We start from the raw sequence: 27,180 nt of genomic DNA, 5'->3' as shown, positions 1-27,180 counted from the left end.
AGAGAGAGAGGGAGACACAGAATCGGAAGCAGGCTCCAGGCTCTGAGCCATCAGCCCAGAGCCTGACGCGGGGCTCGAACTCACGGACCGCGAGATCGTGACCTGGCTGAAGTCGGACGCTTAACCGACTGCGCCACCCAGGCGCCCCCAAAAAATTTTTTTTTAAAAAGAAAAGTGGTAACAATGGTGGTGGCAGGAAACACTTTTCTTCCCTTAGTTCACAGCCTGTATATTCCCCAGCATAGAAGGGACCCTGAGCATAATACTTCAAAGCATGATTAAAAATTAATGGCTTATGTAACAACCAATATTGAAAAACTCATCCAAACAAGTGGCTATTATTCTTTAAAAGAAGGATTTCTAGGAGATGACAGTCTTACTTTAGTGAGCTTAATTCCGCTTTGACAATTGTCTTCGGATCCCATTTCTACACCATGCGTGAATACCAATTTCACCCAGATAGCCACTTTTTTTCGGACTTACGGTGTTTTCCCCATTTTGATCGCCGCCTTCTTTTTCTTGTCTTTTCTCTATTTTTTTTTTTAGCCTCCAGCACTGTGAGAAACAAATATTTATTGTTTAAGCTGTCCAGTCTACAGTTTCTGAACGAAGTAAGATAGGCACCTACAGTTTGTTTGACAGGGCAGATCAATGCAGGTGGGATAGTCGATGGCAACACAGAATCGTATTGACCATACAGTTACACAGAAGAGATTGTGAGCTGGCGTGTGAACATCACAGAGGAGTCTGGAGCAAAGGGCATTTCTAGAATAATGTGGACAGTGACAGGGAAAGATTTAATCAGCTGCTTCTTTTTTAAAATTTGTATTATTTTTTAAAAGTCTTTTTGTATTTATTTAAGTAATCTCTGCACCCAACGTGGGGCTCGTGCTCACAGCCCCGAGGTCAAGAGTCACGTGCTCTTCCCACTGAGCCAGCCAGGAGCCCCTCGGTCATCTTCTTTCTTTTTAATGTTTTTTTTTTTTTTAATGCTTAATTTGAAAGAGAAAAAGCACACAAGAGCAAAGGGAGGGGCAGAGAGAGAGGGAGAGAGAGAGAGTCCCAAATGGGCTCCACGCTGACAGTGTGGAGCCTGATGCAGGGCTCAATCCCATGAACCGCGAGATCATGACCTGAGCCGAAGTCAAGAGTTGGACGCTTAACCAGCTGAGCCACCCAGGCGCCCCCCTTCGGTCACCTTCTTAACAATGGTAATACCTATGGAATATTTGGGGGCAACATCTTAAGCATATTAAATACATCATTTCATTTAATATATTCAGCAATCCCATGACAGATCAGTTGTTCAATCAGAAGAACAGAACCCTGGGAAGGTTTCTAAGCAGTTTGGGGTTTAGAAGGGCCGGCGGAAGAAAAGTTAAGGAAGGTCACCACCAGCTCTCAGGTTCACCACTACGGTTCAGAGAATCAGGCAATGGCTGCTATAGTCCATATTAAGATACTACAAGAGATTTCCACTAATGTCATGGTCAACCATCAGCACAAAGGTGGGTGAGGGCAGAGGGGGGCCTGGGGGCCCCTGCAGAGGCTCACAGAGCCTGACACACACCTGTGTGCCCACAACCAGAGAAATATCAGATATCCTGGGAAATATCGTTCTTTCCTGTGATCTAGTAAAGGGAGCAGAAGGGAGTAGGAATGGATGCCAGTTACCAAAAATATTCAGCACTATTATTGTTCCCATTCACAGAGGATTTCCCTGAGTCAACTGCCACAGAAACAAAAGGGCAGAGCTGTGATTCGAATACAGGTGTTGCAATGTCCTTGGCTGTGATAGGCTTTAGGTTGTTCTCAAAGAGTAAATGTGCTGTCAGAAAGACGAAGCTCTGACTCTCTTAAAGATTTTCAAAAGGGACTCTGGAGGTAATTCCAAAAAGAAGTTTCAAAAGTGCTTTGCATTAAAGCAGTATCTCTAGGAAAAATAAAAAGCTTTCCCATGGAGGCAGTATCACTTTGGTAGCTGTATACGTTATGAAACTGGCAACAACTCTTAAAATTTCTGTTCGAACGTGGAATATGTCACTTCTGCTTACATGCCATTGATCCAAGAGCATCACATGGCCAAGTCCAACCGAAGTTGGGTGAGATGGACACCCTTCTCATGGGAAGCACACTAGTCTTATAGCAGTAGGCAATACAGCAAAGGGGGAAATAAATATTTGGAAAAAAATAACATAATCTCCTGTAATAGCTTAGAAGAAAGGAAGGAGAGAAGGGGAAAGAGAGAAACTAGCCAAAGACCCAACATAAATAACAACAAAATTGAAAACTAAAATGCATTTTCCAAGAGATATAAAATAAAATAGAAATACATAAGGTTATGCTTTAGACTCATGAAAAGATTAAACGGAAAGACTTTTTTTAACTAAAAAGGAAAAAAAAAAATTGTCGGGGAGCTGAAAATACAGAAGTATTCCAAAGAACCCCTTGGATATCAGTAACCGAAGTAGTACCACAAGCAACTGTATTCCTTCCATAGACTGAATCAGGATCAGGAAAGGATATTGTTTAAAATTGCTCAGATTTATTATGATCAAATCTGCAAGACCCAATAATTCATATCCCAGGTTGCTCAAGAAATTATCTGAAATTATCTGCTAAAGAGCCGCTAGAAGTAATCTTCAGGAAAATTATAAAGGCCTACTATATAAAAGGAGAAAAATATTGTGTATTATCATTTAATTCTTTTTTTTTTCTTTTTACTTATTTTAGTGTTATGGTTAAGTTCACATAGTAAAACCCTTCTCTATGTTTGTTCCCAGAAAAATATATGACCCCATGGAATAGTTCCAAGAATACATTATGACCAGGTAGGGCTTAGTTCAGGATTGAAAGGATGGTTAAATATCTTTAAATCCATTAATTTAATTCTACATATTATTAGAACTGAGGGGAGAAAAAAAGCAAATGACCTTTTCCATAGATGCTGAAAAAGGAGTTTGACAAAATTCACACACAAAATTTATAATTAAAAACCCTGAAATAGGGGTGCCCGGGGGGCTCAGTCGGTTAAGTGTCGACCCTTGGTTTCTGCTCAGGTCGTGATCTTGCAGCTTCATGAGTTTGGGCCCCACATCAGGCCCTGTGCTGGCAGCCTGGGGCCTGCTTGGAATTCCCTCTCTCCCTCTCTCTCTGCCCCTCCCCTACTCGCGCTGTCTCTCAAAATAAACAAACTTAAAAAAAAAACAAACCCTGAAATAAATAGAAGTCAGACTCCTTAAACATAAAAAGTATACGAGTACTTCAATATCTCAGCCCCCAAACTGGCATGTTTATTTGATGAGGAAAACACTGGCATTGCTGCTAAAACCAGGAGCACTAAAGTCACTGTTATTTCACATAGTGTTTGGGGGTATTAGCCAACAATTTAACAGTCTTTATCCATGGAAACAGATACACAGAAATTATAGAATAGAATAGAATAGAATAGGAGTAGGACACTAATGAGAAGATAGAAATTAAAAACTTCATCTACAATAATTAGACATATGAAATACTTAGGTGTATTTTAACGAGAAGTGTCTCATACCTGTGTCAGGAAAACCTGAAGGCATTCCTGAAAGACCTGAGATAGAACTGAACATTTGGAAAAGCCTGCCCTGTTCTCAGACGTAAAGACATAGCCAGAACTCAGAGTAGAGATCGACTCTGCTCGGTGGTGATGAGGGAGGACACATTTCCCTTTACTGCCCTTCATCAAGCCCTGTCATGTCGCCTGCGCAAGTCTGTGCATTTGTGAGCACGGAGTTACGGAAATCGAATGGCGGTGAGAGCTAAAAGTTATCCTGGATGCTAAATACAACTATTCCTGGGGTCCGAGAGAGAAGATAAAGTATTGTTTTGAGGGGGTGCCTCCTGTCTTGAAATCTGCTCTGTTTCCTCAGAAATAGGGCCACTCCGCTCTACCCTAAGCAATACAAATTATATCCTTATTTTGGAAAAATCCCACTCCCTTCTTTTTTTTTTTAATTTTTTTTTAACGCTTATTTATTTTTGAGACAGAGAGAGACAGAGCATGAACGGGGGAGGGGCAGAGAGAGAGGGAGACACAGAATCGGAAACAGGCTCCAGGCTCTGAGCCATCAGCACAGAGCCTGATGCAGGGCTTGAACTCACGAACCGCGAGATCATGACCTGAGCCGAAGTCGGACGCTTAACCGACTGAGCCCCCCGGGCGCCCCAAATCCCACTCCCTTCTTATAGGATTAGGATTCTGCTGCATTCTACCACCAGGGCAATAACGTGAGCTACTCCCCAACTCTGAACAAGTATCTTCAGTGAAGATACTACCATGGGAGGTGAGTAGAAAAGGCGTGGAATTTGTTCAAGTTCAGCCCTGCCTCCCGATGAGGTCTCTCCTCCGCTCTGAGGTGTGCCCATGTATGTCTCTTTCTTCCTGTGACCCTCCAGCGGCCATCTGTCGGACAAAACGTGCAGGTTTGCGTCTTCATACTTCACCATATTTCCTTAGTTATGAGTTAACCGTGTACAAGATGGCTGAGGCAATGTTCAGGGCTGGTGTGTCCAGACTTCTGTAGGCTCAGGCACTCTGAATCAAAATAGACTTCACCCACACCATTCAGCAATTACACCCCACACCGAATGCTGTTTTATGTTTGCAAGAATTTCTTCATGGAGGCAAGGAGTTTGTCTTTTTTTTTTTTGTTCAAGGTTGAATCTCTCGCACCTAAAACGACACCTGCTGGGCAGACCATCAATCAATGCTTGTTGACTTGAAGAATGACTGGCTGGTAAGAATGCCTTTCCGTTTAGGGTTAGCTGTGTTTTATCCAGCAAATGAATTGGGCTTACTCAGAAACTTGTTAACTTAGGAATTCTAACCTGCAAATTGGTTTTCAAATATGGTATATTTTTATGAGAAATGCAAGGAGAGTGGAATCGACATAACATTACGTGGATAACCTTGGTTGATTTTGATGTTGTTGGGAGTATTGTGCGTGTGATCTGAAGCTATTTATTTGTTTTTCAGATTTTAGATGTTTTTAGAAAGCAGCAGTTTGTTGTGTGTGTGTACTCTCTCTAGAGAGTCTGGATGCGATGGCCCTGTTGCAGTGCCGGGGCAGGGCCAGGGCAATGAAGGGCAGATCGCATGTTGGATAAGGAAGGGAGGTGACTTCTTGTTGATGGTACAGCCAGTCTGAGCTGCCCAGTCCGGACGGGCTGGGTCTCACGCTGGGGGAGGGGGAACCGCCCGACACCGGTTTTGGTCAAGCCCACCGCCCAAGTTGTTCATGAACCTTTTGTTCACAACTAGATCAGTGAAGAAAGGAAGCTGTCTTTCAGCCCTTCTCCCAGAGCCCCGTGGGTGGCTTCCCTCTACCATATGTTCCCCTGGAACTGGGCTGCCGAGCTTCCTGCCTGGGGCTCCTTGCAAACACATCTCCGAAGCGGTGTGCTGGGGAGGACGGAAGTGCTGTTTCCAGATGGCACCAAATTAGCCTCTTGAGATTAGTGTTTGCAAGAAATATGCTTATAAGGAAGGAAAACAAAGAGTCCCTGGGGATTTTAAACAAACCAGGGCCTTGGAAGGGAAGTCCGGGCGAGAGCTGGCAGAAGGGGCTGGAGGAAGGTAGTGAGATATTCGAGTTTAAAATATAAAGATATTAAGGTTTAGAGGAGTTTAAACAAATTTTAAAAACTTATCTAAGATCACACAGCTGGTAGGGAGCAGAGCTGACCTGTGCACGAAGAACTGTGAAGTCAAAGCCAGTGTTGATAACCTCAGTGCTAAACAACCTCCATGTCATTAAAGATCTGCCCTCCCTGTTTTCCAAACTCCTCACTCCTTTCTGTCTGAGCCCTGCCTTACTGGAGGAAACACAAGACCCTCCACAATCCCGGTCTCAGGCCTTAGGTTGTGCCCTGGTCTCTCAGTGATCTGGTCTTCCACACTCTACTCTGTAGGATCACTGGACTGGGGTTGGGGTGGATGTTATTTCCTTTGTTCCATCTGGATGGCAACTATGTAGCTGTCTGGGAGGTCAGCTCCCCAGAAGCAGATCCTGAGATAAGGATTTGAGTGCACATGGTTCATCTGGGACATGCTTTCAGGAAGCACCTGCAGGGGATGGGGAGGTGGGATAGATAAGAAAGGAAGCTGGTCAAAGGTAAAGCCAGGTTACCGCCATGTGCAACTGAGACTTGATCCTGCTGGCCAACTCTGGGACACACTATAGAGAACCCCTGGGAATATTCCCCGCATTGGGCACAGAAGTGAAGATATTTATCCTGAAGCTCTCGTCTATCAGAGGGGACTCACTCCACAGCACTCCAGCCTGGCCCAGGGCAGATGAGGAGAAATTTCCAGGCAGAGATAGCAGGTGCTGTATAGGACCCAATGCAGAACACTCTGGAATGGATGGGCTCCATGGGGCTGAAGAGGTGGGGCCCAGCACTGTCTGCATCAGTGACTCTTAGGCTCCCTCTCCAGACCATGGTAGAATCACCCAATCGTCACAGCCCTTCTTTCTGCTGAGCCTAGAGAAGGATTCAGAATTCTCAAAATCAATTTTCCAGACAGTGAATTGCCATTGGTTAGCATTGGTACCCAAGATGGAACCCGTCTTATATCCATTCTGTTTACGCTTCTGTATAGCCTCTGAAGGCTTCAGTCCATTAAGGTAATGAAGGTGGGTCAGATGACCTTTAATGTCACCTTCAGTAATAATTTTCTTTAACTGCATGACTATATATGTCCATGAACATGTCTTTAGTTGCATTAGCTTTCGTGGAAGTTTTTCCATAAACATTTGAGTCAACTGAACACTTGAGGTCCTTTCCACAGAGATCGTTATTATTGGTTTCCTATGCCACGTAGCAGTGATGTTGACATTCTGAATTTTGCATTAATTCCCTTAAAATTTTATCGTTATTTTTGGGACCCATCGTGCCAGCTTTTAAAAAGCTTGTTTTGTGATATAATTCTGTCATCCAAGGAATGAACCACGCCCCCAAATCTTTGGCAGCTGCAAATCTGATACCCAAGTTGGTTTGTGTTTACAAAAATTGTTGCAAATGATAAGCGATGGGGCCGCAGACAAAGCCTTGGACTAGAGACCTCCCCTTCCTGTGGCATGTGATTCAGTCTTAATGGAAGGGAAAGTTTCTGCAGCCCGGGGTCCCATGGGGTGTCCAGGGCAGGAATGCTTGGGATGGCAGTGTGCAGGCCGGATTCCCAGGCATTTGAACTAATCTAATGGAGAAGGCTCAGGGCAAGGACCCTGGGTGCCTTCCCCATCGTGCTTACTCATTGCCCCTGGCCAAATGGATCCAGTTCTTCTCCTTAAAGCATCCCCCCCCCCCCCCAGCCAAAATGGAAGTGACAGCCCCTCTCCAATGATGCTGGTAAAGCCCTCTGAGATCTCTGGCAGAAAGCTGACACATAACCCCAATCCAGGTACCACTTCATGATTGCTCCTGCAGTTTCGGAAGCACTTTCCTCCCCCCTCTCTGGCTGGGCATGTCCTTCTGTGTTTCTCCTTCCACATTTCCCCGTGGCTAGCATCTGTTCTGTTCTATTCTGACTCTCCCTCCTGAGAGCCAGCCAGCTGTCCACACTGGGTGAGTCTTTGGGAGGACACCGGGGCTGACAGTGTTTGCATGTGTGTGTGTCTGCGAGTGTGTCCATGTGTGTGGGGGCGTGTTGGTGGAAGGGGTGAAGTGAGGAAGCGGGTGCAAGGTGGTTCTGGCTGGCCTGGTGTGCAGGAAGCGTCCTTTTATACAGTCGGCACATTTCCAACAAGCTGTTCACGTCAGTTCTTGCAAGAGGTGACGCTGGCCCCGGCCACCTGCACCTGCGCTCTGGGCAGTTGCTCGATGTGACATTCTTTGCGCCCCTTCTGATGTCGCCCCTCCTCCAGACTGCCCTGGTCCGACTTGCAGCCTCTGAGATGCTGCCCCATCCTCAGCGGCCCTTCTCGGAGCGCGGTGCCCATGGCTTCACGGGGAAGGTGCCAGGCTACAAAGGTTTGCTGGGAGAAGCGGAACAAGAAAGAGTCCTTGGGGCTGATGGCCATTTCAGGAAAGGCTCAACTCCATTAGCTCGTGCTTGTGACCTGGGACCTCAGAACACCCACGTGACCCCTTGTCCCACCCCGCAGACTCACAATGTTCATCCAAACGCATAATGTATGAAAGAACACACAAGAACGTGCTTTGAAATTTTTAAAGCTTTGGAAAGCATGTGAAGTATTCTTGGTGTGATTTGTGAAGCTTTTAGGGGCCCCCGTACTTATTTTCGGCACATTCTCACACACAAACACACACACACACGCACACGCACATACACACAGTCACATTTTCTCACTTCACATCTGTTGAGCTGGTCCTGAAGGGCACAATCTAATTACCTGTTAGCATGAATAAATAATGTTAGCAGAACAACAAAGAACAGGAAAACACAAAGTGTCTGTGCATCTGATACTTGGAATCTCTTCTCGTGGCCTCTTTGGCTTTATTCTGTTCGCCTGAGTGAGCCCCAGAGGGCTAAGCGGTGGCTACGAGGCCACGTCTCTGTGCCTGTGGGTTCCACCCTAAAGGGACCCACTCCGGGTGGCAGATCTTCGTAAGTGCGGTAAGCACACTAGGTATGGTTGCATGCTCATCTGCAAAGTTTGATGCTGCTACGGGTAACTACTTTCTTCTTCCTGGGTAATGCAGCCTGCGGTCTGTGTCTATTCATGCACAATTCCTTCAAAGCCACCTGACGTGGAAGGGGACTGTCCTTTTCCTGCCCGGCTACGTGGGCTAGCGGCGCTCGCTGTGACAAGCGGTGATTTTAAACATGAAGAAAATAAGCGTGGCTCTAGCCAGTGACGAGGTCTGCAGCCAGGACAGGAAAGCATCCACCAGCCATCCTCATGCCCTCTTTTCTTCCACCGGGTACCGTCCAAATTTCGTGCGGTGCGTTTACGTCCTGAGAACTCTTAAGCACCTCTTACCGCGTTTGACCCTCAAGGCAACCTTGTAACATCTGTAAGGCAAGGACTTTATTATTCCCGTTTTAGAGATAATGATGCCAGCGGCCTCGGGCTCCTCGAACATACACAACTAGGTCCACTCTGCCTTTTGTGACGGGATGAGTTCCTGAAAATTAATAGTGCTGTTGTTTATGCTGTGTTGATTCAGTGGCAAAAAAAAAAAAAAAAAAAAAAAAAAAAAAAAAGGAGAGAGAGACCATGGAATTGATTACTTTGTCCTCATAGAAAGGATGGCTGGGCGGTTGTGATCTGAGTGCTGGATTCTGAACTCAGCCCCCGGCGCAAGCCAATGACTGCAGTGCATGTAAAAAGTTGAATTTGTTACCAACCTCAAACACTGGGGAGATTTTCCCATATATTAGAGATTTCCAGTTTCTCTTTTCTTGCTCTGGAGATGGCAGAGCTTCAGGGTGGGTGGTTGCCTTGGCGATAGGCGACAGCAGCCATCCAGGGGCGGAGTCTGGTGGTGGGAGGGTGGAAGGCAGGGTGGAGGGGAGAGGCACCAGCAGGTGTCGACTGTCCCTCTTCACACCCCCAGCCAGCCTGAGCGCTGAAAACCAGGAAGCCTTTTTCCATGTCCTGGGCTGTGTCAGCCATGAAGCTCTTCTAAAACCCCAAGGAGCCCAGAAGCTGGCAGGGGTCCTTGAAAAATGGTGGAGATTGAATCTTTTACTAAAGTTTACAAATGGGAAGCTTACAGCCAGCTAGAACTTGATCAAAAATGACCCAAAAAAATGTAAATAACGTGCCAACATGGAGCTATTGGTATTTTGTGATAGCCAAGCCTTTCGGTGTAGAAACTTTTTCCTTCAGAGACTCCTCTGGGGTCTCTATCAAAACAAACAGCCTCCCTCTGTAAAAATACAATAGTTCCTGAAGATACATTTTTCTAGTCAATTATTTTCTTTTCTTTTATTTATTTACTTTTTAATTTTTTAATGTTTATTTTTGAGAGAGACAGAGACTGAGTATAAGCAGGGGAGGGGCAGAGAGAGAGGAGACACAGAATCTGAAGAGGCTCCAGGTTCTGAGCTGTCAGCACCGAGCCCAACATGGGGCTCAAACTCAAGCGCCGTGAGATCATGACCTGAGCCAAAGTTGGACACATAACTGACTAAGCCACCCAGGCGCCCCCCCTCCTCTAGTCAATAATTTTGTAATTCAATTTTTCTGCCTTCTGCTTATTAAAGTAACACTCATTGTACATAATCTAGAAAATTCAGAGTGGAAAAAAAAGGAGAAAAAAAACCCACTTTTTGTTTTTTTAGGGAGTGAGAGAGAGCATGTGTGTGAGCTGGGGAGAGGGGTGGGGAGGGGAGAGAGAGAGAGAGAAAGAGAGAGAGAGACAGAGAGAGAGAGAGAATCTTAAGATTCAGAGCCTGATGTAGGGCTTGATCCCAGGACTCTGGGATCACAATTTGAGCCAAAATCAAGAGGCAGACACCCAACCAACTGAGCCATCCAGGTGCCCCAACCCACATGTATTTCTATTATCCAGGGCTACTATTTAACATTTTGGCACATAGACTTAGAAAGAAGCTATGGAGAAACTAAGTAGTTTCTTTTTCTTTGTTTTATATGTGTGTGTGTGTGTGCATGCGTGTGCTGTATACATATACATTTTATACATATATAATATATATTTATACATAATTATGTTATATATCCATAATTATATTCATATGTACATATATCTATGTACAACTATTATGTACAACTATGAAGACAGTTTATATTTGTATATACACACACGTATATATATATATATACACATAAATACACATGCATAATAAATTCATGTCTTCATATATCCATGTACAGCTATGTAGACACAGTTTACCAAAATCTTCCCTCCTTTTAAAGTATAGCTAAAGGTCTCCTTCCTCTAGGGAATCTTAGAATCCATTTACTGGCACATTCTTTGCCCTACCTCTTCACCTCAAGATATTCTTTTCTACTAATTACTTCTTTTTTAACATGGGCTGACGTATCAGCTTCCCATGCCTCTCCTATTTGTCTAACTTCAAATGAAGATGGTAATATTAAGAGGCAGCCTGTAATTACAAGGAAACTTGAAAATTGCAGAGTCATCTCCCAAGAAATCTCAAAAGCAGCCCTTGACTGTCTTAGGTCACATCAGCAGAAAATGGGGCCCTCAAGGCATGGTTTTGTGAGTGTGATATCTACCAGCCTGTGGTTCTAGATGGGCAACTTTGCTGTCTTTGCTTATTGGTCTTGGCCCATGCAATTATTATTATTATTATTATTATTACTATTATTATTTTGCATTTTGCCATTTTAAAATTTATAAAGTAGAAACAGAAAGATAGCTAGAACTTCTAGTGAGGAGAAGACTAATTGAATTGACACAAAGATAGAGCATTCAGATGGGCCCAAAGTATCAAACCTTTAGTCTCAGCAAAATGTTTATTGGACCTTCACTAGTCAGTAGCATGGTCATTTGGGAAGGGAAGGAACAAAAGTGATCATGTTAGATACTAAAGTACCAATGGCTGGATCTCAAACATGTGGTCTGAAGAGGGATTTGAAAATGTTTTTTCAGCTGTCTGGATATGAAACATTTATTGGCACCTGCTATACATACTGGGCATAAAAAGTCACGTCTAATTCTGAAATACCTAAAAATTCAAAGTTACACTTCTGTTTAGTGTTCTGACTGTACCTGGAGGTTTCTGATTCTCCCATTCTGGATTATTCTCCACTTCCCCACCCATCATTTCATTTCCCGCACCAAAAAAAGTATTTCTTTTTCAGTGACTTTTTTCAGACTCGGTGCTAAATATATATTTCAGGGAAATAGAAACAATGAACAATGTAGGCCTTTAGGACTCTCAACCTTTGACAGAATTTTTATTCAAATGCAAGCAGAAATAGGGACTAATGTGAGCAAAGGACATCCAATAATAATTTAGTAAACTCAGTTTTGGTGGTTTCTAACCGCCTCACCGGTTACATCTTCAAGTCTAAATAGATAAGTTGGGTCTATTTCAACACAGCTGTGCGTACATGGACCCTTGATTTATGACAAAGATGTTTCTGCAGTGGAAGGAGAAAGAATGGTCTTTTCAAATGTGGACATGTGGGTGGGGAGGTGTTAAATACACATCTGCACACACACACACACACACACACACACAAACCTGAACCCTACTTGATACTATACACAAAGCAGAATTCCAGGTGGATTGTGGATCTAAATGTGCAAAAAACAACACATTTCTAGAAAATAACAAAGGAGAATCACTTCATGACCTCGAGGAAAGCAAAAATTTTAAAGGACATACATACAAAAATAGCATAAGAGACTGATAAGTTGGTCTTCATTGACATTTAGAACCCACCCTGTTGATCAGAAGTTAACATGAGAGTGAAAAGGGAAATCCACTGAGCAAGAGAAAGATATTTGCAATATATGTAACTGACAAAGAACTCACATACAGAATATTAAAAAAAATTTTTAATGTTTATCTTTTATTTTTGAGACAGAGAGAGAGAGACATAGCATGAGCGAAGGAGAGGCAGAGAGAGAGGGAGACACAGAATCAGAAGCAGGCTCCAGGCTCTGAGCTGTCAGCACAGAGCCTGATGAGGGGCTTGAACTCGTCAACTGCAAGATTATGACCCGAGCAGAAGTCAGACACTCAACAGACTGAGCCACCCAGGCGCCCCCAGAATATTTTTTAAAACGTGTACAAATCATTAAGAAAAAGGCAGACAACCAACTAAAAAATGGCCCCCCCCCCCGCAAAAAAATGGGCCCAAAACTTCAATGGACACTTTACGAAGGATGATACCAAGCATCTCAAGGTCATTACTGATTGAAGAAATAAAAAATAAAACCACAAGATATTATAACACCTCGGACTCCCCATCCCAATTCTTGAATGGCAAGAATACCAAGTGTAGAGTATGGAACAATGGAGACTCTCATGCCCTGTTTGGTGCATATACCTGAGTAGATATCATATATTCCCTGTAAACCAGCAACTGTAGCCTTGATATATACCAGCAGAAGTGAAGGCATATATGCACAAAATGCATGCACAACACCGTTTACAGCAGCATTATTCTTAATACATAAAAATTGCAAATAGAATGAATATTACCCAGCCACATACATGAATGAATTACTACTATCCATGACAACATGGGAGATTTCCATAAACATAATGTTGGATTAAATAAGTCATTCGTACAGTAACATATACTCTATAATTCCATGTGTATAAAGTTAAAAAATAGTCAAACCCAATCTGTGGTATTAGAACTTGGAATAGCAGTTACTTTTCAGCAGAGGTTAATGACTACACAGTTCTGATCTGCTCACCTTTCTGTATAAACGTTACCTCTCAATTAAAGTTAAAAATCTTTTTAAAAACAAGCTTTTCCATGGTAAAACCTGCCTCTTCTTCCCATCTTTGAATTTATGAGCCATCAGCAAAAGCTCATCATAGTCTCACAAATCAAGAATGCTACATCTATCTCTTCTGTGGAAAATTTTTCTTCCAATCACTTCTGTGCCTAGAATGTTACCTGCCCCCCTCAATTTTACTTTTATTTGATACTATTTTCTTCTGGTTTTCTACACTTTAAAATATTTATATCAAACTTTTACACTAGCGTATAGTGTGGTGAGAATCTAAATTGATTTTGTCCCCAAATTACGTACTTGTTATCCCAATGCAACTTATTAACTAATAGTCTCTTTCCTTTTAATAATTCTGTATACATGGAAAACTTGGGTGGGTCAGTCTGTTACGCATCTGACTCTTGATTTCAGCTCGGGTCACGAGAGGAGGGTCATGGGACTGAGCCCCGTGTTGGGCTCTGTGCTGAGCAGGGAGCCTACTGAGGATTCTTTCTCTCCCCCTCTGTGTCTCTCCCCTGCTCATGCTCTCTCTCTCTCTCTCTCTTAAATACAAATTTTTTTTTTTTTTAATTTTGAATACAAAGGAGGTATATATTCTATCCCAACAACTTGCTGGTAATTTTTGTACCAGGACACTTTCATTATAATTGCATTGTGATGTATTTGTAACTTATTGTCCTCTGTGGATTCTTATCATTTTCTCCTTGAATTTTCTCCATATTCTTTCATGTTGATTGTTTGGATCAGGTTCAGGATTTCTTGTTTGTGCTGCAAGAAGAGAAGAAAATTCTACTGAGATCAATCACATAACCATGTGATTCATTTGGACAGAGTGGTTACTATTATCATATTCGTCCTCTCCTGCCCCCCTCAACATTGGCCGACCTCAATCACCATTCTGTGGGTATAATAGAAAAGGAGTCAGGAGATCTCAATTTTATTACTTGTTCTTCCACTAAATACTTGCGTGACTTTGACATAGTCATGTACCATAGGGATATTGTATTTCCCTACGTGCACATTGATTTTTCATATTTTTTACTCATTTCTTCTTTGAAAGAGTTTGCTTTTATGGGTTGACTTCTTTATCTCTCTTACATGCTTGCCAATAATTTTCTTAATTTGTAATTTTTTTTAACTTTGATATATCATTATTTTGTTGTTGGCTTTTTTGTAGAGAGTGTTGCATTTCTTTTTTTGTAGGGTTATTATTTTACTGGGGTTTAATTACATGTAATGACACATACGGGTCTTAGTGATTTCTGACAAACTATGCGTTCCCCTGTATTTCACACCCCATCAAGATATAGTATATTCCCATCATCCCCAACAGATCCTTCCTGACGCTTCCTAGGCCATCTCTGGTCCCCATCCTGACAGGAACAACCACTGTCTGTGTATCTCATCAGAGTTAGCTTTGCCTGTCCCAGAACATTATATATCTAGAATCATATATAGGCTATTCTCGTTTTTTTATGGGTGATTTTGCTGTTTGCAATAGCCCCAAGAGCCACGCTGCTATACTGTCTAGTGTCCCTAAGTGCAAGAAGGTGGGCATGTACCTTATGGAGAAAATATATGTATTAGAAAAGCTTCTTTCATGAGTTGGAATGCTGTTGACCATGAACTTAATGTTAATGAATCAGCAGTATATATGAAATAAGCTGTCTTTAAACAGAAATACACAGAAAGCAAGGTTATGTGTTGAGAGAGAGACGAAAGTCTCGGGGATCTAACCTTAAATTTTCCCTAGAGTTGGTTTCTGATTTTGCTAATTCAGTGTGCACGGCAATTTCATAGAACATAACTACGGCAAATAACAAGAACTGACTTTGGTAAGGCTCCTCCCAGTTGTGTATCTGTACTGTGTTTTTGTTTAGAGCTAAGTAGCGTTAGATTGTAGAGAGATGTATTACAAATTATGTTTTCATTCCTTTGTTAGCAGAATTTTGTACTGTTTCCAGTTTGGGGCAATTCTGAATAAAGTTTCCAGGAACATTCTTGTACAAGTCTTTTTGTGAACATATGTTTTCATTTATCTTGGGTAGATACTAAAAAGTGGAACTGCCCCATCATAGGGCAAACTTAATTTTAGGAGGAACTACGAGAACAGTTTCCAGAGTGGTCAAAGGACTTGTCCCACCAGCAAACTATAAACATCCTAGCTTTCCCGCGTTTTGGGCTACATGCAGTGGTTGGTTAGCAAATCCAATGGGTGTGCAGTGGTATTTCATCACGGTTTTAATTTGTATTTTCCTGGTGAAAGATGATGTTTCACCAGTGCATAGGAGCCTTTTGTATATCTCTGTGAAGTGCCCTTTTAAGACTTCTGACAATTTTTGAAAATTGGGTATTTGACTTTTTATTATTGAGTTACAGGAATTGTAAATATACTTTGGATATAAGTCCTGTGTCAGATAAATGGGAACATTATCTGCTTTTCTGCGGCTTGCCTACCTCAGTATTGTTTTTTCATGAGTAAAAATATTTTATTTGATAAACTCCATTGTTACGAGTTTCTTCTTTCTGAGTTCTAAGAAATCTTTGCTTACCTTCATGTTGTGAAGATATTCTAATATGTACATTTTTTTGAGAGAGAGAGCATGTGGGCAAGTGGGGGAGGGGCAGAGAGAGAAGAGAGAGAATCCTAGGCCAAGAGAATCTACTCTGAGCTGAGTGTGGAGCCTGACATGGGGCTCGATCCCACGACCCTGGGATCACGACCTGAGCGGAAATCAAGAGTCAGACATTCAACCGACTGAGCCATCCAGGCGACCCTCTAATTTGTAATTTTTTAAAGCTTTATAGTTTTACCTTTTACCTTTAAGCCTATGATCCATTTATTTTTTAGTTTTTTTAAACATTTATTTATTTTTGAGACAGAGAGAGCATGAACAGGGGAGGGTCAGAGAAAGAGGGAGACACAGAATCCGAAACAGGCTCCAGGCTCTGAGCTGTCAGCACAGAGCCCGACGCGGGGCTCGAACCCACGGACCGTGAGATCATGACCTGAGCCGAAGTCGGACGCTCAACCGACTGAGCCACCCAGGCGCCCCTCTATCATCCATTTTAAATTAACTCTTACAGGGAGTGAGGCATGAGTTGAATTTTTTGTTTTTTGTTTTCTTTCTCCCAGAGAGATGATCTGTTGTTTCTCAATTATGTGTTAAAAAAATCCTTTCCCCATTGAATTGTTTTGGTAGGTTGACCTAAAATCAGTCGACTGTACATGCGTGTCTATTTCAAGTTTTCTTCTGTTATTTCATTTGTTCAGTTTTATGCCAATAAGACATCTACTTCATTACCATATATTTATATGCCTTGAAAATAGGTCATGTAAGTACTTCAACTTTGTTCTTTCTTTGGCCTTTTCATGTACATGTAAATTTTACAAGTAACTTGTCACTTTCTGTGAGATAGCCTGCTGGGATTTGACTAAAAATAGTTTGATATACAGATTGATTTGGTAATGATTTGAAAAATTGCTTGGTATTATTCTCTCCCTTAAATGATCAGTAGAATTCATTAGTGAGGCCATCGGGCCCTAAAATCTTCTTGATGGAAGATTTTTTTAAATTGTCAATTTAGTTGTTTAAAGAAGTATAGGGCTAATCAGATTTTCTGTTTTTTCTTAAATCAGATTTGTTGTGTTGTATTTTCTGAGAAATCTATCTTGTATAAGTTATTAAATTTGTCATCACAGAGTGATTATAATGTCTGTGATATCTGTAGTAATGTCCTGTCTTTCATCCTGATATTTGTAATTTTGTTTTCTTTCTCTTTTTTTTCTTGTCCATTCTAGCTAGGAGGTTATCAATAATGTCGTTAATAATTACAGAGAACAAACTATGGCTTTGTTATTTTCTCTCTGTTGGTTTTGTGTTTTTTATCTCATCGATTTTTTCTTTTTAAAATTTCCTTTTTTTTTGAACTTGCTCCTCTTGCCTCTAAAGATGGATTTAGACCTTCAATTTTAAACCTTCCTTCTTTTCTAATACCAGCACTTAGAGCTATAAATTTCCCTCTAGCAAATTTAGATGTGATATTTTATGAAGTTCAAAATAGTTTCTAGTTCCCTAATAATGTTTTCTTTGACAGTAGTTTTTTTTTTTTTTAATTTTTTTTTTTAACGTTTATTTATTTTTGGGACAGAGAGAGACAGAGCATGAATGGGGGAAGGGCAGAGAGAGAGGGAGACACACAGAATCGGAAGCAGGCTCCAGGCTCTGAGCCATCAGCCCAGAGCCCGACGCGGGGCTCGAACTCACGGACCGCGAGATCGTGACCTGAGCTGAAGTCGGATGCTTAACTGACTGAGCCACCCACGTGCCCCGACAGTAGTTATTTAGAAGTATGTTGCTTGGGGTGCCTGGGTGGCTCAGTCAGTTAAGCGTCTGACTTCGGCTCAGGTCACGATCTTGTGGTTCTTGAGTTTGAGGCCCACACGGGTCTCTCTGCTGTCAGTGCAGAGCCTGCTTCAGATCTTCTGTCTCTCTCTCTCTCTGTCCCTTCCCCATACACTCTCTCTAGTTCAAAAATAAATAAACATTTAAAAAGTGTGTTGTTTTTCATTTAAAAAAGTGTGTGTATAATTTCCAAATACCTGAGGATGTTCTGAGTTTATTTATTTATTTTTAACAATTTCTTATTTAATTTCCTTGTGGTTGAAAAATATACTCTGACTAATTTCAATCCCTTTAGGCTTGGACAGACTGGTTTTATGACCCAAGATGTGATCCATCCATCTTGGTGTATGTTCTGTGTGTACTTTAAAAAGACTGTGCTTTTGGGGCGCCTGGGTGGCTCAGTCGGTTAAGCGTCCGACTTCGGCTCAGGTCATGATCTCATGGTCCGTGAGTTCGAGCCCCGCATTGGGCTCTGTGCTGACAGCTCAGAGCCTGGAGCCCGTTTCAGATCCTGTGTCTCCCTCTCTCTCTACCCCTCCCCTGCTCATGCTCTGTCTCTCTCTGTCTTAAAAATAAATAAACGTTAAAAAAAAAATTAAAAAAAAAAAGAATGTGTTTTCTACAGTCACTGGATATAATGTCTCTTAAATATCAATTAGGTAAATTTGGTTGTTCAGTGATTGTTCTGGATGGTGGTAAAAGGTCTGGCTTCTCATTTGGTCTTCTCTGACACTACACTAGGCAGGGATGGTGAGAGAGGAGCACTTTATTACTACTAATGAGAGTCCAGGGTCCCCATATGAGCTCTGCTGATACCATGTATGAGGGTGTCTCATTACTGTATCATTCTATCATGATTGGGCAGGAATGAAATCACCAACTCCCCATTCAGTCTGCTTTCAGTCGACCCCAGTGTGGGTAGGAGAATAGAGTAAGGAGGGTTTTGCTTTTTTTAAGTTTATTTATTTATTTTGAGAGAGACGGAGTGAGAGTGGGGGAGAGGCAGAGAGAGAGAGAGAGAGAGAGAGAGAGAGAGAGAGAGAGAATCCCAAGCAGGCTCCATGCCGTCTGTCAGTGCAGACCCCACCATGGGACTCGAACTCACGAAACTGTGAGATCATGACCTGAACTGAAATCAAGAATTGGACGCTTCACTTACTGAGCCACCCAGGAGCTCTTAGAGTAAGGAGGTTTTGTCTAAAAGGTTGTGTCTCTTTGTTGATCATTTCTCCCTTTCCTGATCCTTTGAGAAAATAGGCTTTTCTTGGGACTCCATTTGTCTTTTCTTGTTTATCATTGCCATGGTGCCTATTTCTTCAACACCCAGTCTGGGATGTGAAAGGCAAAAAGAAAACACAAGAACTCACCACATGTCAATTCCTTAGGTCCTCAGATCTCTAGCTGGTCTGTTTTCTTCTCTCTACCTTTTATATTCTTACATATGTTTTATTTATAATATTAAGGGTTATTTTTTAAATCATAATTTAGCAGGAGAAGTAGAAAGAAATGCATCTGTTACGTTTTGGTCTGGTGACTTCAATTTTGAAGGATATGAAGGAAATTCTTGCTAGATTTCTGGATTGAGTTTTTTTCTTACAATGGAAAGAAACATTCTATTGTCTTCTGACTTATTTCTTGATGACAAGTAAGCAGTAATATTTATTTTATCTCAAATGTGGGCAATGCGTTTTTTCCATATGGTTGCTTTTAACATTTGTTTATTATTTATTTGTTTATTTATAGTAGGTTCCCCCCAAGTTGTTAAATTTTTTTTTAATTTTTTTAATGTTTATTTATTTTTGAGAGACAGTGAGAGACAGAGTGCAAGCAGGGGAGGAGCAGAGAGAGAGGGAGACGCAGAATCCAAAGCCGGCTCCAGGCTCCGAACTGTCAGCACAGAGCCGGACGCGGGGCTCGACCTCACCAACTGTGAGATCATGACCTGAGCTGAAGTCGGACACTCAACTGACTGAGCCACCCAGGTGCCACCCAAGTTTTTATTTAAATTCCAGTTAGTTAACATTCAGTGTAATATTCGTTTCAGGTGTAGAACTTAGTGATTCAACACTTAAAAATGTGGCATGAATTTGCACACCATCTTGTGCGGGGTCTATGCTAGTCTTTTCTGTATCATTCCGATTTTAGTATATGTGCTGCCGAAGCAAGCACTGACACTTTATTTTTATTATTGGTTTTCAGCACTTGGATTCTGATGTGCTTTAGTGTGGTTTTATTTATGTTTATGTTGCTTTGGCTTTTTTTTTTTTTTTTTGATCTTCTTGAACCTTTTATCAAAATTGGAAAATAGGAGTCCGAACTTCAAAAACATGAGTTTGAGCCCCGCATCGGGCTCTGTGCTGACAGCTCGGAGCCTGGAGCCTGCTTCAGCTTCTGTGTCTCCCTCTCTCTCTGCCCCTCCCCACCCCTGCGTGCTCTCTCTCAAAAATGAATAAACAACGGGGCGCCTGGGTGGCTTGGTCGGTTAAGCGTCCGACTTCAGCCAGGTCACGATCTCGCGGTCCGTGAGTTCGAGCCCCGCGTCAGGCTCTGGGCTGATGGCTCAGAGCCTGGAGCCTGTTTCCGATTCTGTGTCTCCCTCTCTCTCTGCCCCTCCCCCGTTCATGCTGTGTCTCTCTCTGTCCCAAAAATAAATAAGCGTTGAAAAAAAAATTAATAAAAAAAAAAGAATAAACATTAAAAAAAATTAAAAAAACAACCAAACAACTTAGGAGTCGTTGAGCGGGATAAATACCAGAGGCCAGGCATATCCCTGAATGTGAATTCACCAGGGACTAGTCAAACTTACCTACAGAGCTATTTTGTGGTTGTGTTCATTTGTTTTTCTTTTTATTCAGAATTCAAAATGCAGAAGTAGGGGAGAAGGAAGCACATCCAAGGGAAGCTACGGAGCTTTAAAGAATATATTAGGAGTTCAAAGCAGCCAGAGACTGAGATGAGAAAAGTAGCTGCGGACGCCTCAACGGAAGTCGGGCTAGAAGGAATCCATTTGTAGAGCCGTGCGATCACAGAAAAAGTATGAGCAAGATTTGTTACGACCAGTGCTCAAAAAAATTCCTGTTTCCACACCCACGTATTGCTCTATGATTAACTTCCCACGCGAGCACACAGGATCTATGTATTTTCTTATCCGTATGTGTGGTAGTTTAGTATCCCGTCGGAATTATTTAATCGGTCTCCTACTACTATTTCCAATAATGGCTCAGGAGAGCACTGCCTTTAACAAAGGTTGTCATGTTAACAGAGTTCCAGGAAGAAAAGTGGTCCTGGAGAAAACAAGTCGAATTATCAATGTGTGGCCCAGCATTAACACACCAAATCAGATTTTCTAGAGCATAAGACAAACAGCTTTGCCATTTAGAGAGCAATACAGACTGTGGAGACAAGTTTATAGAGTTGTATTAATTGTGGATTGAAGTACCCTGTGCTTACATGGAGTAGCTCATTGTAGCGATTTGAGAAGTGGCTTTTTGTCTACCTGTTACGATTAGCTCGACTCAGAATTACGGGCCAAGATTTTCCTGCCCAAGTAGCGTGATGGAAGACGTCTTGCCCACTGTTGGGTCTCTCAGTCTCCTCTCAGCGATCTTTATTCTTGACACTTGAGATTTTTATTTCCACCAGAATATGCCAATCCAGGATCCAATGCCCTTTTAAGTGTCTATTAGTAAAACAATTCTTATGAAGCGTCTTCTAAGTGACTTATGAGTAATGACATATGGATGGCTTGCATTTTAAATATTTTAAGTCCCCTTTAATATTTTAAAGTGCGAAATCAATCTCTTGGTTGACAACTTGGAAAGTTTGAGAAGCAAAAGAAAATCTAGAATTCAAGAGTGAATTTGCAGGAAGCGTGCAGTGAAATCTGCTTAATTCGAGAACTGTCTCTAAGACAAAATGGGGTCATGCTTCCATAATTCTTTTTTTTTTTTTTTTTTTTTTTTAACAATCTATCCTGACTGTTTTTCCATGTCAACAAATAAAGACGTCCGTTGTCATCGTCTTCGGTGCTTTCATGGTAGGTCACCGAATGGATCCACTCTATGTGGCCAACATGCCATTATGAGCCATTAAGTAGCCCCTCTTTTATCCTCTATATGAACAACTTGATCTTGATGCATGGCTCTTTAGCAAACCTTCTTCCTAAGTGACGGCAAACCTTCTTCCCAAGTGACGGCAAAACTTTAATGCAAAAAGTGAATCCATGATTCTGGGATTTTGGATTACAGTGTCGGTGGGAAAACCACCATTTCCGTGAGAGGTTTTGCAAGCACTTTAATCTCGCTTCCCAGTTGCCTTTGAAAACCAGAACCCCCACCGGCCTGGATCTCTTCTGCGGGTGGTTCTAACAGAGCCTCGCACTGCCCACAAAGGGCAAGTGACCTGTTAGCAGGCTTGTCCACACTCAGGTCATTGCCCCGGTTCTCCTCCTGCATTACTCTGCCTTCTTCCACAATGCCCCACCCCACGCTGTTCTTTCTAAAGCACAGCAATGATTGCCTTCCCTGAAGTGTTGCTAAATAGGTTTAAAACTGTGAGTCTTCCAATTTTTGGAGGGGCACTGCTTAGAAGGAACCTCTAAGAAATGCACTGAAAGGTCGGCTCTTGCCTTCTTTACTCTGGGTTTTCCATAGAAAAGGGTAACAAAACTTACCTGCTGAGTCACTGAAAAGACTTGAGGCTTTGAGCTGACTTGAATGTAAAGTATAAAGTAAGGAAGGAACCAAAGCGGTGATCTACTTGCTTTCCAGAAATTAGGTTCCAGCTTTCCAGGGAGACAGAAGGAAAAGAGAGAGAGGGTGGAGGGCTGAGAGGGGCATGACCCGGAAGCAGGGTCCCTTTCTCTTGAAAGGGATGGACCAGCCCACCCACGCTCACGCACATGCTGGCCTGACATCAGCAAGTTTGTGAGCACGGGTTAAATTTCATATTAACCTGAGATCTGTTCAAGGGGCTGTGGAGGAACACTTAAACCCAGTCCCTGTGACTTCAGCTCTTGTCCAGCATCCCGACCTATGCAGTGGGGGTCCCATCCCCACCCTGCAGAGCTGTTGAAGGGCGTAAACACTAGCCATAACCAGTATAGATGGGAGCCGCAGTGTTCCTGGCTCCAGCCATGTACTTCACATGCATGACCTCGTTAGAACTCACTGCAGTCCCCCCTGCAGCAGGTACTGTGTCCAGGCCCTTGAACAAAAGAGAAGACTGGGCCAAGAGAGGCCATCTGACTTGCTGAAAGTCACACGGCTGGAAAGAGAGGCAGCTGGGATTTTGCCCCAGGCTGCCTGACTTCCAAGTCCCCTTCACTTGGCCTTCCCACTCGGGGAGATAAGGTACCTCATACTGGGCTACGTGCATAGTAGGGACTAATAGGTTGAGGCCCCCTTTCTCTTCTAGTGCATTCACTGTTCAAATCCAAGGCACCAGCTTCCAACATCGGGACCATTTCCCACCCAATTCACCAGCAGCGCATGGCTGCCCTATCTCAAATCCAGCCTCTTCGCATCTCCTGGCGGCCATCTTGGTCCAAACCAATAATAACTCCCCTGGACTTGTACCTCCTGCCTTACTCCCTTTGCTTCAGGTTCAAAGCCCTAACCCTGGCCCTCATAATACAGCCCCTGAGCCCCTCCCCAACCTCATCTCCTGCCTTTCTTCTCTTTCAGAACTTTCTTGGAGCACAATTTATGATAAATGGTTCAAACAGAGGAACGTAAGTGCTTCCCGGAAAATCAAAGCGCCTAGCCCCCAGAATTGGCAACGGAGCCCTGGGCAGCCCCAGATTTGTTGTCATGTGCTCCCGGGTGAGTAGGAATAAAACGGTGGAAGAGATTTTAAACGTATCTGCAGGATTTGGGGCTGAATTGCAATTTGTACTATTTCTAAGATTTGACTAAGCTCATTTTGCCCTCCAAATCGCTAGAGATGGCCACGCCATAGCCACTTTTAATGTCTTCTGACCTTTCAGCCAGGAAATTATTTCTAATTCTAACTCGAGTCCATTCAGCTCTAGGTTCAGCCTCGCAGAAGCTAAGGTCACGTGAAGCCTTGCTGACTTTGTCTCTCTCTGACCCCCACCTCACTGGCCCTGACCCATCTTCAGGTTAGTTCTGGGGTACCTGCTCATCCCCAGGAGGAATCCTGTATCTCGGCGGGTGCTACACCCAAGCAGGAGGAGGACCACATTAGGGGCAGGTAAGTCAGAGGCTTCTTGGTTTCTTCCTCCGGGCAGGAGGCTCTCAGCAGGCCGGGGTTTCCAAGGGGGTCATTGCTCAGCTGGGGACAGAAGACTCGGGACCACCAACTCTCCCACCAAAGCAAGGCTTGCGGTGCCCCACATCGACTCAGGGACCCTCCAGACCCACATGGGACATCTCCTGAGAGACACAGAATGAAGGGGACAGGGGACAGACAGAGCCCAAAGACTGTCTGCTGCAGACATGCCTTTCCCTCTCTCCCCAGGGCAAGTGGCTCTACGGCCGTTTTGCAGGAATGATCTCTGACATCTGCGTGCAGTCGCCAAGAATTTACCCTACTCCTCTTTTCCCGTAAAAGAGAAAAATAGAAGTATTAGAAGTGTGTGCGTGCAGGTCTGTGTAGGTTCAGGGAAAGGTGGGTACATGACTCAATCTGCATGGATTTCGTTTGAATACTGCCCTTCACCTTGTGTATAGAAATAATGGGCAATGGGGCGCCTGGGTGGCTCAGTCAGTTAAGCGTCCGACTTCAGCTCAGGTCACGATCTCGCGGTCCGCGAGTTCGAGCCCCGCATCGGGCTCTGGGCTGATGGCTCAGAGCCTGGAGCCTGCTTCCGATTCTGTGTCTCCCTCTCTCTCTGCCCCTCCCCCGTTCATGCTGTGTCTCTCTCTGTCTCAAAAATAAATAAAACGTTAAAAAAAATTAAAAAAAAAAAAGAAATAATGGGCAAATTCAGATAAATTGGCGATATTTTTTCCTCAATAAATAAGAGAATGTTCGTAATATTTAGAATATTTGTGCCTGGGGAAAATCGAGGCTCAGTATCAGTAGATCTTACTGAGCCAAGGGACATTACAAAATAAAATAAATAAGTAAAAGCAACTCCTTCTTTCTGTTCTCCTGCAGCGAGGAGTATGTCGCACTCCAGCCGCGTATGTGTGGGGTTCAGAATGGGTGTTTGCCGGCACGAACCTGGGCCCGGTGCCACCCTTGGTAACATTTATAAACTTTGGAGATTCTTGTTTCACTCACAGAGTTTCCGTTTCCTCGAATTTTGCAGAAAACTGTGGACATTTTTATTGTCACGGGGAACCCGCTCTAGTTCCCCGTTAGCGGTATTGAGAACAAAGGACTACTGACATCCACATTTTCGTCAAACTACCACATGGACGAAGATCTGCTGGTGCATCTGGAAAAATCAGAGTAGCAGCCTGGATACACTACTTCCTCCCGGAGATTCCACTGTGCTCAAAGAATGGAGGGTCATTTTAGTTTTGCACAGACCAAAAGAAACGTTTCAAGGTCACGGCAGGTGCCTTGTCAGGCAACCCCCCGTGAGGAGGTTAATGGTATAAAAATTTGAAGAGAGGACTTAAAGAGAACCTTTAGGTTTGGGGTGTGTTTCAGAGAGAGGAAGGGTGGGAAGGTGGTAAAGAGGACTGGGTTTGAAGGATAGACATTATTATTTGAGTTTTCTTTTCTTTGAAGTTTGAGTTTTGAACATGGGTGTGGATGGAATTATAGACTTACTCTGAATACATTTAAAAAATAAGAATTGTTGGGGTGCCTGGGTGGCTCATTCGGTTAAGCATTGGACTCTTACTTCCGCTCAGGTCATGATCTCGCGGTCCGTGAGATCGAGCCCCACGTCGGGCTCTGTGCTGGCAGCTTGGAGCCTGCTTGGGATTCTGTCTCTCCCTCTCTCTCTCTGCCTCTCCTCTGCTTGTCCGTGTGCTCTCTCTCAAATAAATAAATAAACATTTTTTTTTAAAGAATAAGAATTATTTAAGAAGTGGAAACAAAAGTAAGACCTCGTGGTAATCATTCAATTCATAAGAAGATCCAGAAAGTTCAAATAATGTACCGTGCCCTTTTTCATTCTCCCTATCCAACTCCAAATTCATGTCAGCAAACAGCCGAGATGGAATCACAGAAAGGTCGGGGTTCATCGAAGGGTGGTTTTGTATCTGTGAACCAGCACCCCCTGCCCCCACCATATGACCTTCCCGGAGGTAAGTTTCAGGAAGCTGCCTCCATCTGGCTGACCAAGTTTCCATTTTGCCGTCTGCAGAAAGGTGCCCACTTTTCCTAGGGATGACATTATATGCTTATAAATTCCCACTAATCAACAAAGTCAGTTGGAGGTTTATATTTCCCCACTGCAGGGTAGAAGCTTCATGCCGAAGACAAAATTTAAAAGACCGTTTTGATGTCTTATTACTTCCACTCTTTTTCAAAAATAACAATTGCCCAGAAATGTGCTGGTTTCCCACTGTTCGCTTTCAGCCTCGTTCGCACAGCACACTGCATTGAAAATTCAGGTTCGATAAAGATGGCTTCACAGCATTGTCCTGTCTCATATTTTAACAAGGATAAAATATGAAGTTTGAGCTGGGAGCAATATTACAATTTTGATATCAGCTACTCTGCACATGTGGTTTTACCTCCCACATCCATCCTTTCCTCCAGAGGAAGTTTTCTTAAAGATCTTTCAGCTGGCAGATTTATTACTTGTCACGACTGGGGGATTATCTGTTGGACAGTCTTGCTATTTTTTCTGATACCAGCAACTAAAAAGAGCGGATCGTTTGGCTTTAAGGGACATATACAGCATTGTAATCACTTCCATACGGGGGACACGGTCCTCGGTCACACAAACGTAATTCCTGTCACTAATTGAAAGACTCTCTTTCCATGGAGCTGATGTAGAAATATCAGATGGTTGACCATCTTTTGAGGCTGTTTTTCACCAGATGCTTTGTGGATGGGAGGGGATTCGTGGGGTTCTCTAGTCCAATAAACCGTTATCTCAGAAGTATTTCTGAAGGGACATCACAGGAATGTGCGTCATGTTTTCATTTTCACACAGAGGCCATTCTGAAAAGTGAATTTTTTTTTTTTAATTTCACAGAGAGAATGAGCAGGAGAGAGAGTGAGACCCCCAAGCAGGCTCCACACCCAGCATGGGCCCAACGTGGGCTTCGATCCCATGACCTTGGGATCATGACCTGAGCTAAAATCAAGAGTCAGACGTTCATCTGACTGAGCCACCTAGGCGCCCCTGAAAAGTGAATTCCTGTCTATTGCCAGAGACACTTTGACACCTTTATCATCATTTTTTTTTTTTTAATTTTTTTTTTCAACGTTT

At 43.0% G+C, this 27,180-nt stretch overlaps 1 long non-coding RNA gene and 1 pseudogene across 2 annotated transcripts; one reads left to right on the top strand and one right to left on the bottom strand.

Moving 5' to 3' along the window:
• The first annotated feature begins 4,130 nt into the window (after positions 1-4,130).
• On the top strand, positions 4,131-24,512 carry LOC121023191 (uncharacterized). Of its 2 annotated transcripts, none has more exons than XR_005787282.1 (3): positions 4,131-4,772; positions 20,672-20,850; positions 23,501-24,512. It is a non-coding gene; the product is annotated as an uncharacterized LOC121023191 (long non-coding RNA). The 2 variants fall into 2 exon arrangements; XR_005787281.1 differs by lacking the exon at positions 4,131-4,772 and adding an exon at positions 19,751-19,798.
• Positions 19,887-19,985, bottom strand: LOC121023259 (uncharacterized; annotated as a pseudogene).
• Positions 24,513-27,180: the final 2,668 nt, after the last annotated feature.

This window comes from Herpailurus yagouaroundi, unplaced genomic scaffold, assembly GCF_014898765.1.
Source record: "Herpailurus yagouaroundi ecotype Mexico unplaced genomic scaffold, PumYag 530, whole genome shotgun sequence".
NCBI lineage: Eukaryota > Metazoa > Chordata > Mammalia > Carnivora > Felidae > Herpailurus > Herpailurus yagouaroundi.
This window is presented reverse-complemented; position numbering and strand designations above follow the sequence as displayed.